The sequence below is a fragment of the Bidens hawaiensis genome, unplaced genomic scaffold, assembly GCF_021521415.1.
Source record: "Bidens hawaiensis isolate Kalapana, Puna unplaced genomic scaffold, B.hawaiensis_p1.1 tig00004743_1, whole genome shotgun sequence".
NCBI classification, from domain to species: Eukaryota; Viridiplantae; Streptophyta; class Magnoliopsida; order Asterales; family Asteraceae; genus Bidens; species Bidens hawaiensis.
The window spans coordinates 1,013,104-1,026,937 of record NW_027491293.1 but is presented as its reverse complement, the minus strand read 5'-3'; positions in this window follow the sequence as shown (position 1 = coordinate 1,026,937).

Here is a 13,834-nt window from a genome sequence, read left to right as displayed (position 1 = left end):
CGTCTTCACCATCCCATACCTCCGCAAACACTCATGCCTCCACTCTTCGACCGTGAAATTGTAAACCGCCAAATCATCACTGCCACTTGGTCTCATACGACCGCCGTTCCTGTTGAAAAGATTAGTAAACAAGCGGACAAATTTTCTGATTTCGGACCACCGACCCGAAATCATATCGGCGTTTCGCTCTGTACTCCCAATGAGTGTATAGAACGTCTCCCTAACCTTTGTCCAAAAAATCTTGCTTTTTTGGTAGTCGGCTGCAAAATGAATAATTAAATTAGATTTCCAGTTAACTTTTTTATTTAACTTTTTTATTAAAAATCATTTTTAAAAACGTTAAAACAATTACCGCAACACCGATCCTCAGAAATGACTATCCAAGCCCGACATAAGGCTTCCTTCTCATCCGATGACCACGGAGTGGTTTTCCGTTTCGTCCTCGGAGTCGAAGCCGGTCCCGGCCCGTCCGTTGCAAGTTGTTTTTTCCGGTGGACGCGTCTTCTTGGTCCCGTAGCATCACCTTGTGATTCTTGTGTCTCTGGAACAACAAAGTTAGAAGACGGTTGTATGTTGGATGGTTGAAAGCCGGATGATTCTTGCGGCCCCGAATAAAACATCGGTTGGTCTGGTGACGACCATAAATCGTCGTCAATATATACTGAATCTAGGTTTGGGTATCAATTTCCAGACATTTTGGGGTATTATATAGGAGTTTGGGGTATTATATAGGAGTTTGGAGTTTGAAGTTGTGTTTTGATATGGTTGAAATGGGTTGATTTTGGGGTATTATATAGGGGTTTTTAATGTTTTTTTTTTATTTTATCCGAGCTCAACTGCTCTTTTTGGTATACCCCACACCTTTTTCTCTCTCTTCTCCCGCGACCACACTCACGCCTGCCTGGGGGCTCGCGCTCGCGCCCCGTTCGCGCCCCGGTTCGCGCCCCGGTGGTGTGGGGTTAGCGCCTGGGGGTGCGAGCGGAGGGGCTCTCGCGCCCAGGTTAGCGCCCCACACCCCTCAGCCTAATAAATAACGTAGAATACTATATTGTCCTTGTTTCCTTAAATTTCCTAAATATTAAACTTTATTCTCCTTTAGAATATTATACAAGGAAATTCTTCATGAAAGCAACTGCTCATTTTCAATGGCCTACAATACATACGGATTTATTTCCTTCCGTACTATTGACCACAAGTTTCAACCATGAATTGAACACGATACAATAATAATAATAATAATAATAATAATAATAATAATATCTTTCCCGTACATTGACATATATTTTCAAAACAATATCTTATGATATGAAAACCATTAAAGGTAAAACAACGTAACGAGGGTGCATACATAAACACTAAAGAATATATCATATCATATATCCGTCATTTGAGCATCGAATGCAGCCTTCTGGATGGACCTAGGAGATAGCTACGTCCTCCGGGCTATTGGTGGTAACAATTATAACATAGAAGGAAAATAATGCCGACTTCTAATTATTGTGCGGGGAAATAGTTCGCCAAATTCAAAGATAATCTTCTACAGGAACGTTCAATGCCTCGTTATTCGGCGCGCTTTCTCTTGAAGCAATAAACTGTGCGTCCATTGCCATGCCAACATCGGACGCAGCCTTCTGGATGGACCTAGGAGACAGGTCCGTCCGGGCGGTAGGAGGTAACATAGATGGAAAATTAAGTTTACTCAACGATGTAGAACCTCTTAAAGAGTAAGACGCTACATCGTGAGCCATGGCTGCACCCTCGGGTGTAGAGAACGTGCCTAGCCAAAGCCGCTCTTGGGTTCCTGGAACTCGTATCTCAGACACCCATTTGCCCCATCGTCTACATCGAATGCCCTTATATCTCTTTTCTTGATTTCGGGTTGTACAAGGGCTACCTTCTTCCGAGCTGCTACTCATGTTTTGTTTGATGTGTTTGAAGTTTCAATTTTCAAAATGTGAATATGCATGAAAGCATGTGTGTTGCATGGTCTATATAAGTTGAAAGTGGGGAAGTCAACATCAAAAAGATTGACCGGATAAAATGTCATTGGTCATACATACTCTCAGATTTGAAAAGTGGGTCGGCTGTAATAAGGACACGTGGGATACTGTGTATGGAAGTCCACCCCAGTCACCTTATGAAGTTACGTCATGGGCTGCGTCATGAACCATGGGTCACACATAGATGTATAAGACTTGGTCACATTTTGAGTCGACATAGTGATTCACAAGGTAAGGTCAAACCATCAACATCACTATAAATTCTAACTTTTCTTCTTAACTACTTTTTATTTTTATTGAAAGGCAACCTCACGATGAAGCAAGAGGCCTAGAAGGTATAAAAATGTGTTCGTCTCGTAAGCAAGCATCAACATCCCTAAATAGTAAATTTGAACTTTTCTTCTTTTAACTATTGGTCTTCGAATTTTGTAACATGAACCCATATTTTAATTTGTACTGGTTATCTTTCAAACATTTTTCATCTATTGATCATGTTAGTTTAAAAATACCAAATAATATCATAAATACTTTATTTACTAAATAATATAGAAGATAAACAGATAATATTTATAAAGTCTGCAAACCAACTTTATAAGATTAAAGAAAAGAAAAGGTATGCAAAAGATACATTTATAGCCAAATCAAAAAAACTTCAGTAACCTAACATTTGTATAGTAGTTTTTTATATATTTTCTTGCTAAGTTACCTTATTACGTATTTACTGATCACTTTAAAATCAATTACATATTTCTTCTTCCTAAACCACACATATTACGTATATACCCATTTCATTAAAATTAACTAATTAAATGATTGTTTTATCCTTAATGACATAATTAATTAAGTATTTACATATATCTCCTTTCTTAAAACATCAATTACATATCTTCTCAAGTTCAATCCAAATCGAGTCGATGTAAAGACGAACATATCGAACACTAATAAACCAATTGGCATCGAACTTTTTAATCAATAGTCAATATAAAAAAGTTTTGGATTTAAATTTTTTTTACCAACAAAAACAACTTAAGTATAATAAAAAAGTGTACATGAGACGGCGGGATTCAAAAGAAAAAAGTGGTGGTAGTCATGTATGGGCGGTGATGAGATGGCCAGAAGCTTGCCGGAAAGATCGAGCTTGCCGAAAGTAGGCTGGAGAAGATGATTTAATGGTGTGGGTTTAACTCTACAATTACTAATATAACTTTGTTTTTTAATTAGTTTATTAATGGTAAAAGATATAGGTATTTTGGTAATTTGATATGAAAATGAGAAATATGTAATTGTTTGTTTAGGTGTGGGAAAATATGTAATTAAGGGTATTAAGTAAAGGGAAATATGTAAAAATCCATTTTTTTATAAGTTATTAATAATGAGTGAAATTATAGCAGACGCACATGTTAGTTTAGGCGGATTTCAATCTTAAGTACTTTATTCATCAAATTTTTACCAATCCGATTTGTGAATCAATTGATCATTTATGATTACAAAATCAAATATAAGGTCCGAACCCACAATCTAATTTCATCCATCAACCTTATTTTATACCGGGTACACGTGTCCAACCACGCGTCAACACGCGACACGATTGTACATGCCACGTGCCAACACGTGCAAGTCCACAAATGTTACTGCTTCGCGCTACGCGAAGGGATGCCGACATAGTCCTTCGAGCTATGCGAATGAAGCAAATTTTGGTTATAAAAGGGGAGGTACGGGATTGAGTCCTCTTATCCCCAAAACACCTTCATTTTCACACATTTAGCCTAGGAATTCGTGCCCAACTTTCCCGGCAAATCGAGGATCCATTTTCTTGAAGTGTGTGCAAGATACGAAGTCCCGAAGCCCTGCTAACGTCCAAACTGTCTCTATTACCAAAGCTCTACGACGAGTTGCTGTTTTTCCTTTATCATTCTTATTCTCGACTGATCGTTTAAGGTAGGGGTTATGTTTAAATTATTTTAATATATAGTTATGATAGCTTAGACCTAGTTGAGGTTTTAGTCTTTAACCTTGAAAGATTTCCATATCAAAATAAGAATTTTATAAAAGAAATGACGTTACATCCGTAAGAAGTAATGTTATCAAAACTATATATTTTGACGGACATGTAGTAAATGGAAGGGGGATATACTAGTAGTAAGTTTCTTGCCTAAGGAAAGTAATTCATACAAATCCAAATCAACCGCTTGACCCGTTAGCTTACCTGGAGAAATTTACCAACGTGATAGAACCTATTAGGCCAAAGCATGTTATCCCAAACGCCATATATAAATACAAGTATATTTTCGTAAACAACCGTAATTTTATCAAGGTTAAACCAGACTTAAGGTCTGCAGCTTAATCAAGAAACACCATCAAGGTATTTATACAAACCTATTTTACTATAGGGTAGCATCATACAGACAGGAAAGGTTTTCAAACATCATTGAACTGACAACCACATATGAATACGTTAAATCTTTTACGAACTGACATTTTTACTCTTGTAATAAACATGTTGTTTATTACAAAGAGTCTAATAAACATTTTCATGAGATTTTACATGATCTCTAAAATCGTTACAATACAAAATAGAAAATAAAAGCAACTCATACCGATTACACATATGTCTGGATCTAAACATAACTGACTAAGCAAGCATGCAGATAAAATCAGTCCTAACTGGTTCTCCAAGGAGGGTTACGTGGGTCGAGGAACCCTAAAATGACAAGTTCTCCAAATAGGGGCTACCTGACTCGGGGAACTCTTGAATCGTGTGTGTAGGGTAGTGGTACAAATCCTGGGAATGACCGACATTGCTGCTGAGATAGTGAGCAGAAAACTATATTTGTATTTAACGACTGTTATAAATTATTTTAATAGTCAGTCAAAGTTTCACCAGCTCATCGCTGACGTATTTTTCCCAACCATTGCAGGTAGCTATAGGCAAGGATTAGAGTCATGGTGATAGACGATCGCGATACAAGATGACCCAATTTTGAATATATTATTCTTGTAATAATATAAAGGCAATATTTTGTAACCGAATGCTCGGGTATTTATTTCCTGAGTAAATTTTCAATATAAATTTATATTTTATAAAGTCTTCTGCTAAAATAAACCCGCAACTCTGATATATTTACAAAACATGTAGCAACTGAGTGTCACACTTCTAGGCCTTAAAACGGGGTGTGATAGGTCGAAATTGAAACATTTGATAAAGTAAAAGAAGAGGTTATAATGGATTGATTTCTAGCTTTTAACAACCGAAGAGGAGAATTTTGCAACCTACGTGTTTTAATTTATTTATTATCGTGTTTCTACTTTTGTTTCGTTTACATTGTACGAAAACAGTAAAAAAAAATTTGAACGTTACCCCTGAGATTTTGTTCTAGATCTGCCACTGGATATTTGGGTGATCACTAACCTAGTTATGTGTACACAGATAAAGAATCTACTTTGAATGCTCTTAGAATACAATTTGTGACATACAACAAATGTTAATAACATGTAAACCTTGAAACCCAATAACTATCCTGAAACTATGAAACCCATGTAGTTATATCTCGATGACTAGCCACAATGATGAAGGTGAAGGTTTAGAAATCAAGCTCGTTCTTTGAAGACGCGGAAACGAACTAGTATCAAAGTCATTACCAATAGGGGAAGTTTTTATTATTTGAAGATTCTATTATTATCTTAGAACAAGTTTAAAATCATTACAAGTAAATAAATTGCCTTTTCATCAATATTATAATATAACTAGTAGCTCACCCGGAGCGTTGTGTCGGGGCAGGTTGGTAAAATCTAAACGTTGTCAGGCACTGGTGTTGAGGCGGTAAGTCAACACAAATTTGGTCAATTTTGGTTACGTGCATTATGTATTGGAACTAAACAAATATATATATATATATAGAGAGAGAGAGAGAGTAAAGATAACATACAAATAGAAAAAAATGTGCGAAGCGTACAAACTAAAACAAAATTGGAGGCAATGACATTTTTGTAAATAAATGGAAATCATGTTTGTAATGTAATTTTATTACTGTATTTGTAAAAATTATTCTATTTGTAAACTATATAGAGTAATTTTATTACTCTACTTGTTTCAAATACGGTAATTATTTTACTAGTAGAGTAATTATTGAATCTGCTTCTTCTTTCTCAAATTGTCAACTTCAAAAACACCAATGTAACTACAAAATTGATTGGCAATCGCATGTTTTATTGTTTCAATCTGTTATAAAAAACTTTAAATTGACGAAATTGTAGACTAATATCTTCCCTAATATCATCACAATAATCCGACAAGACGTAGAGATTTAACTACCGATCGGAACGATACATCGGCTCTAGTGGTCGGCCATCGCCGATTAGAGCGAGTATGTTGCAGCAGAAAATGACGGCGATGCTGCCACCAGAGTCAAAAGTCTTGCCGGATTTGTCACAGTTGTAGATACGGAAGCTGTGGTTGGTGTCAACGGCGAGGCAACAGAGCCTTGGTTGAAGGAAAGGTGGCGGAGGTTGACGGATTAGCGGTGGAGTGATCGGAGTCCGGTGGTTTTGTGGTGGATGAGGAAGATGGAGATGGGTCTGGTGGTTGGATGCGAAAGAAGATGGAGATGAGGTTAGGTGGTCTTATTCAGTTCGTATGTTCAGTACGGATATTCTATTTGTATTTGATACATCTCCTACACACACACACACACACATATATATCTATTAAGGTGGTCCAATGGGGTTTGTCGGTCAGTAAAAGTCGAGCGTTGTCAATCCCAGGCGCTGAAACAGTGAGTCGATGCAAATTCGGTGTGACATCCCACATCGGTTGGGGAGGATAACTAAGACTTCTTTATAAGAAGGTGGATACCTTCCCCATCATAACGCGTTTTGAGCGCTTAATGGTAGTGGATGAGAGGAGAACTGCACAGTTAAGCGTGCTTAAGTGGGAGTAGTATCAGGATGGGTGACATCCTGGGAAGTCTTCACCTGGGCAACCAAAACAAATCCGTGAGGCGATGGTGGTACGTCCCGGCCAAAGCGGACAATATTATGGTGCGGCAGTAGCTGGGCTGTTACAGATGGTATCAGAGCCCGGACCGGACCGGTGGTGCCAAGTCCTGCGAGGACGTGGACCCCTAAGGTGGGTGGATTGTGACATCTCACATTGGTTGGGGAGGAGAACTAAACCTTTTTTATAAAAAAAATGGATACCTTCCCTATCATAACGCGTTTTGGGCGCTTAATGGTAGTGGATGAGAGGAGAATTCCACAGTTAAGCGTGCTTAGGTGGGAGTAGTATCAGGATAGGTGACCTCCTGGGAAGTCTTCACCTGGGCAACCAAAAACAAATCCGTGAGGCAATGATGGTACGTCCCGGCCAAAGCGGACAATATTATGGTGTGGCGGTAGTTGGGCTGTTACATTCGGTTGGTCTCCGTCACGCTTGTTATGTATTAGAACTAACACAAAAAGAAATTTGTCATATGGTCGGTTTTCATTACGTTCATTACGATACTAAAACTAAAACAAAATGTAGTGAGCTTATGAAAATTCGGTTGGTTTTCGTCACGTTCGTTACGGTACTGGAACTAAAACGAAAAAGGAAAAATAAAATTGTCATTCGGTCGGCTTACGTTATGTTCGTTATGGTACTACAACTTAAAAACACACAAAAAAAAAACCCAAAAATTCGTCAACCACCAAGGTGCCGCCAAGTGGCCCAATGAGGGTCCTTGTGACACAAAAGTTGTCATTTGTTATATATAATAATATTTGGTATTATTTACATCATCCCGTTTTGTGTGAACGATTAAATTGCCTTGTCATCAATATTGTAATAATATAAATCTAGGTTAGATCCCGTGTTACACACGAACGGAAAGTATATAAAACTTCATATATATATGCGTGTGTTATATACATTTTAATGATTTGTAAACATTAGATAATCTAGCATTATTATTATTATTATTATTATTATTATTATTATTATTTTATTATTATTATTATTATAAGGTATTATATTGTTGTTTTAATTAAAAGAATCCAACATATAAAGACAAATAGAGAAAATTAACAATTTAAAACATAATTCCAAGTTATACAACATATTTCTAACTTATACCATGAAACAAAAAAGACATATTAATTAAAACTTCATCATCTACTAAAGTCATATGTTGTAAACTATGAAGCGTAAATATGTAAATGTTATAACATAAGTTATGTGTTATAAAAGCTATTTTTGTTGAAATAATAAAACATTTAAGTACATAACATAAAAAAATGCTAAAAATATGACTATAACAATGAGATATAATTATAATTTTTATTAAATCGTGCGTTTAATAAAACAACAATATAATCCAAACCTCGTGACTTAAACTACCATTTCAATCCAAACATCCATAAATCGAGTCCAAATGTTCATAAATAATTTCTCAAATCCAAAAAAATAAAATAACAAAGTCTTAAAATTTTAAAAAATAATAATGCAAACAATTAATTGTCTTTATTACTTAATAAATAATGATTATAATAATATATAATTGAAATTTTAATGTTTAAAATTAATATTTAAATTAACATGTGAAAATTATATAAATAGAAAATTTATGAATTAGAAACCTATATTAACATGCTAGTAAGATAAGATTTGATATCATTTACATCATCACCTATTGTGTGAATGGTGGAAATGTGAAGGTGTTAAGCCACTTAAACCACACTTTAAACCAAACCAACGTCAAATGTATTATATGTAAAAAGAAATACTTTTAAATATTAATTTTATCGTGAAATGACTATTAACTGGGTTTGACTGCAATAGGTGTAACTGCAAATGGGTGCGTGGACTATTATTGTGGGGCTGGGCTAAGACTTCCCACTTGCTCCCACTTGATAGCCCTAGTTTCTTGTTTGTATTTAAGTTAGTTAATAAGATTTCATCCTAGGTTTTTCTTTTCTTTTTTTTTTTGGAACGACAAACTAAGTAACGCCGGGTATTCTGTACGCGCCCTCTATTGGTTAAAGGTAGCCCGAGTCGGCCACGAGTCCAGACGGACGGAGCCCCTAACGGTCCACCTATTGAGGGATTACCTGGATAAAATAAATAAATAAATAAATAAATAGAAACTGTTTTTTACTACCCAAACCCGGGCATCCGGTATCTAACTATCTATCGAAGTCGTGCTTGTTTTGTTTTGTTTTATGCGTCTCCAGTTTATTAATATGATACGTTACTACTAACCATCCTCGTCCTCTCTCTAACTAGTACTTTACTCGTTCGGTGGACGGGAATATCAATGTAGGAATATGACGACTGCATTAATTTAGGTTGTCTTTGTCTTAAGACTATAAAATCAATATATGATCTTGAGCCATGCCATGCAGAAGCACCAAAACTGCTTATAAATTTGCAAGATGCTCATCAATTACACCACTGACACTCCTTAAAAACACCCTAACTTATATTCTCTTTTTCTCAAAGCTCTAGTGGAGTAGTAGATAACACGTGCTATCATCCAAATGATTTCTAATTCAACTCGAATCATTTGGCCCATGTTTTGTGCAATCATTTGGCATGGTCCACCAATCCCCATTCGTGCTTACTAAGGTTGCGTTTGGTATGCAAGAATGACAGGGGGGAATGGAATGATTCATTGCGTGAGAATGAAAAAAGTGGTGTTTGGTTGCTCAAGGGAACGGAATCATCCATTACACATGGAATCTCATTCCATCAAAACAATTCATTCCCACCCCCTTCTTTTTTTTCATTCCATTCCTCCTTCACCCTACTTTCTCAACACCACCACCACCTAACAACAACCACCACAACTACTATCAGCACCACCACTACCTCTGTCGCCACCGCCGCTGCCAACAACGTCGTCGTAACCATCGCAACCATTGTCACCGCCGCTGCCTGACCACCACCACCACCACTACCACCAATGTCGTTGCCTACCATACTATCATTGCCATCACTACCAATTCTACCACCGCCACCCCTTCCGCCTGACCACCACCACCACCATTTTCGTTGCCGGAGCTACCACCATCGCCATTGTAGTTTTTTTTTTTTTTTTTTTTTTTTTTGTAAAAAGTATTTTGAGCTAGAAGTGTTTTTATTAATTCTATTTCATTCTTACAATTTTTTTTATACCAAACAACATAAAGTAATAATTCATTTTATTCCAATATGTTAACCAAACAAGATAAAGGAATGTAATGATCCATTTCATTCCATAGTCCATTCCATTCCTTCTCTCATTCCATTCCCTCTTCATTCCATTACCTCCAACCAAACATACCCTAAAATAATTGTCTTTTGTTGGGATGAGCAAAAATCGGTAAGGTACCGAACCGGTACCGGTACCGATTTGGTATCGTTGGTACCGAATTGGTACCAAGGTTTTGAGTTTTCGAGACTGATACGGTACCGGTATTTCCCGAATTTTACCTTAAATACCGATACTGTTCCGGTACCGGTACCGAACCGAATATTTCGGTACCGGTACCAAGACTTGGCGATTTTCGGGATCGGTATTTTCAGTACCGGTACCTGTCGGTACCGAGCTCATCCCTAGTCCTTTGTAATAGAGCATAACTAAACCAGCAACAAAGTTAAAAACAAACACGTGTACTTTTCAACCATAAGTCCATAATATTAACAACATTTTCAGAGAATAAAAAACCAAATATTGTCAAAAACCAAGCATTATTCAAATAACAAAATTCCAAACAATATCACAGACATGAGTAATTTCTTGATGACATTTCACCTCTTCCTCACAAATGGTGGCAATTCAAATACCTGTCACAACATTAAAAGTACATAAATAATTAATGTTTCAAACATCATTTAAAAACTCTAATATGACAATAACTTATATATTACCTGGGAGTTGTAGAACTTGAGTTCTCTGTGATGTTTATCGCACCCTCTAACTTCTCCATAGGGTTCACATGGTTCCTAAAATCAACATGCGGTCCCTCTATTGAAGACAATGTAAGTCCAATAAGACCACTGCATAATAAGCAAACTGTTATCAAACCGAATATTGGTGTCTAAAAGATATGAGAAAGAAAGCAATTGCACCTTGAGTATGTGGGGAAACTTGTCCATGCACAATGACAAAATCTAACAAAGCTTTTTTATCTTGACCTCCATGAGGGAAATCTATTTTGACTCATCATTTTGATGTTGAGTACCATTCTGTTGGAGCCTTCGTGCATCTTTTGCAAAATATTTCTTATCCAGCTTTCTAAGGGGATCACTGTGCTGCACAGGTTAAAAAAATAAGTATGAGATTCGGATCTAACACTAATACGAATAATAGAACAATAAATAAAGAGATACCTTGGTATGAAAAAGCCTTTATGCACGTTGTTGAGCATTACCTACTACTTTTATCCTAATGCCTACCATGCAAGAAGATGATAAAATTAGCAACCGATTATGTTCACACATATTTGAATTTAGTTGAGAAAACAAAGCATTGATATAACCACTCAACAAAGTAACTAAATAAAATAAACTACATGCTCTTACTTCCTTCAGGCTTCAACTTTTTAGGACCAAGTTGAACCAGTTCATCGACCATGCTATAGTCGTCTAGATTAACTGATGTGTTTTCTTGCGCCTCATCTGCTTTATCATTGGCCCATTGCTCTTCCAACTCTGCTATCACCTGTTTAAAATAAATTAAATTTACTAAAGCTTTCTGTAATTTTCATGCTTCACTTGCTAATGCAAGCACTTATTTCCATTATAATATAAAAAATAAATAAATAAACTTCACCTTTTTGTCCATTTCCAATTTTCATGTACATAGAACAGTGATAATGTTATTACAAAAGCTAAGGTTCTAATGACTACCCAAGTGATTAAAAAAGCATAGACACAAATAATTAGAAATGTGATTATTTAATAAAAGAGATTAAAAGAGTTAATTACATTTGTTAATAATCTATTAAGATCTAACAGAGGCTCTGTGCACTCAAGAAAATACACTAGATATTCTATCATTTTGCTCAGATACTTCATATACTGTATGAGAAAACAAAACAAACTCAGGTATGATACACTAATAATTATATAAGTAAAGCTTGTCTTTAAAAAAAATACCAATAGTCATTACCTTGACATTTTAAGGTTGTGAGGTATGTGTTGTGGTTGTGAAAAGGCTTCAAGGTAAGCAGTGTAATTAATATGCCTTAGTTGGCTTGTCAAACTTAGACTTATTGTAAACATTATACAATCCATGCAAATCTTGATCCCCATATGCTTCCTACAAACGACAAATAAAAAACTCTTGTAGTCTTGTTTATTAAGCATGTCCAATAATAATGATTACAAATACTTGAGTATATTAGTTAGGAAACTAAAACCAATGATATAAACAACAGTATGCGAGAGATTAACTAACCTCCCCACTGAACTCGATTTGTGGTTCTGCTTTACGTAATTGCTCGTATTCATTGGTGGTGTCGAGAACACTAATGCTGATGGATGTTGCCTATTATACTCTAGAATCTGCATAATGATGTCATTCAGTTTACAAACTTTTTTTTTTAATTGTAATAAAGATCATATTAAGTTTCAATAATCTCCGGAATCACTTGCATGCTAGTAGGCTGATACACTCTAAATAGTTACGTTTTTTTAGCCGTGTATATAAAATATATTAAAACTTGGGTCGATTTTTATGATCCTGCTAAACTCTCGTATGCTTTACTTTTTTTTCTAAACCACTCTTTTCATCCCGACCCTATTTTTGATCAAACCCGTTTTAACCCGAACCAAACTGATGCTATTTTTTAAAAAGAAACTGGTCCCATTTTGATCCCAAACTCATTTTCCTTAGAACCCCAATTTAGCATGTTTTGGCGCGTGACCCTAATCCACCAGGCCTATATTTTTTCAGAATGTCAATAGGATTTTGTAAACGGGTTTCATGTTTTTCGGGTAGGGTACCTCGGTTTTTCTGCTAATATACTATACCAAACTTTCAGTTACGGTCAACAAAACTTGCAAACTGTTTGGAATCCACTGACCCATATAAACCCAATCAGGTTCGGTTTTATTGACTAATCAGGTTGGGTTTCTCAAGTTAGTCGTTAATTGGGTTCGGGTTCAAGTAAAAACAACACCCCCAATTTATAACGGGTCAACCAGGTAACTAAAAAATATATATGTTATGCAAGTATGTTTGACTGATACGAATGACGATTTTTACTTAACATACACTTTGAAATGGTTTTGTTCCTCCATTTATTCAATCTCCTACTCCTAAGTGCGGTCAAAATCTATAAACAATCAATAACATCTTGTTAATAAGACATTAAGATCTCCTATGCCCTCAGTAGTTGATAATAGTGAAGCTATAAAATAAAATTAAAGTAACTCACTTTCTTCTTTCTTGGCCTCTTGATTGGGATGTGGGCTCTTGCGCTCCCACACACCCCTATAAATCATGAAATATACAGAAACCCATGGCTTCTACACTGCTAATGACAACATACAAAAAACTTAAACCCATATTTCAATATGCATATGCTGATTAATTTTTGGGAAAACACTAAAGCTACAAGAATCCAATATCTATGTATAAAGACGGATGCTTTTCATATACTTTAATAATGTAAAAATGACTTTTTATCCACTAATATATTATAGCATAAGCAAACTTATATATGCTACCTTATAATGTCAAATTACACATTTTGATTCTTTATCATTTATGTTCCACTTGCTATACATGATTGATAAAAGACAAAATTTAAAATTGCCTGTAACTGTTCAGCTAAGGCACCATAATTTTAAGTCGTTAAAAATATTTAAATAA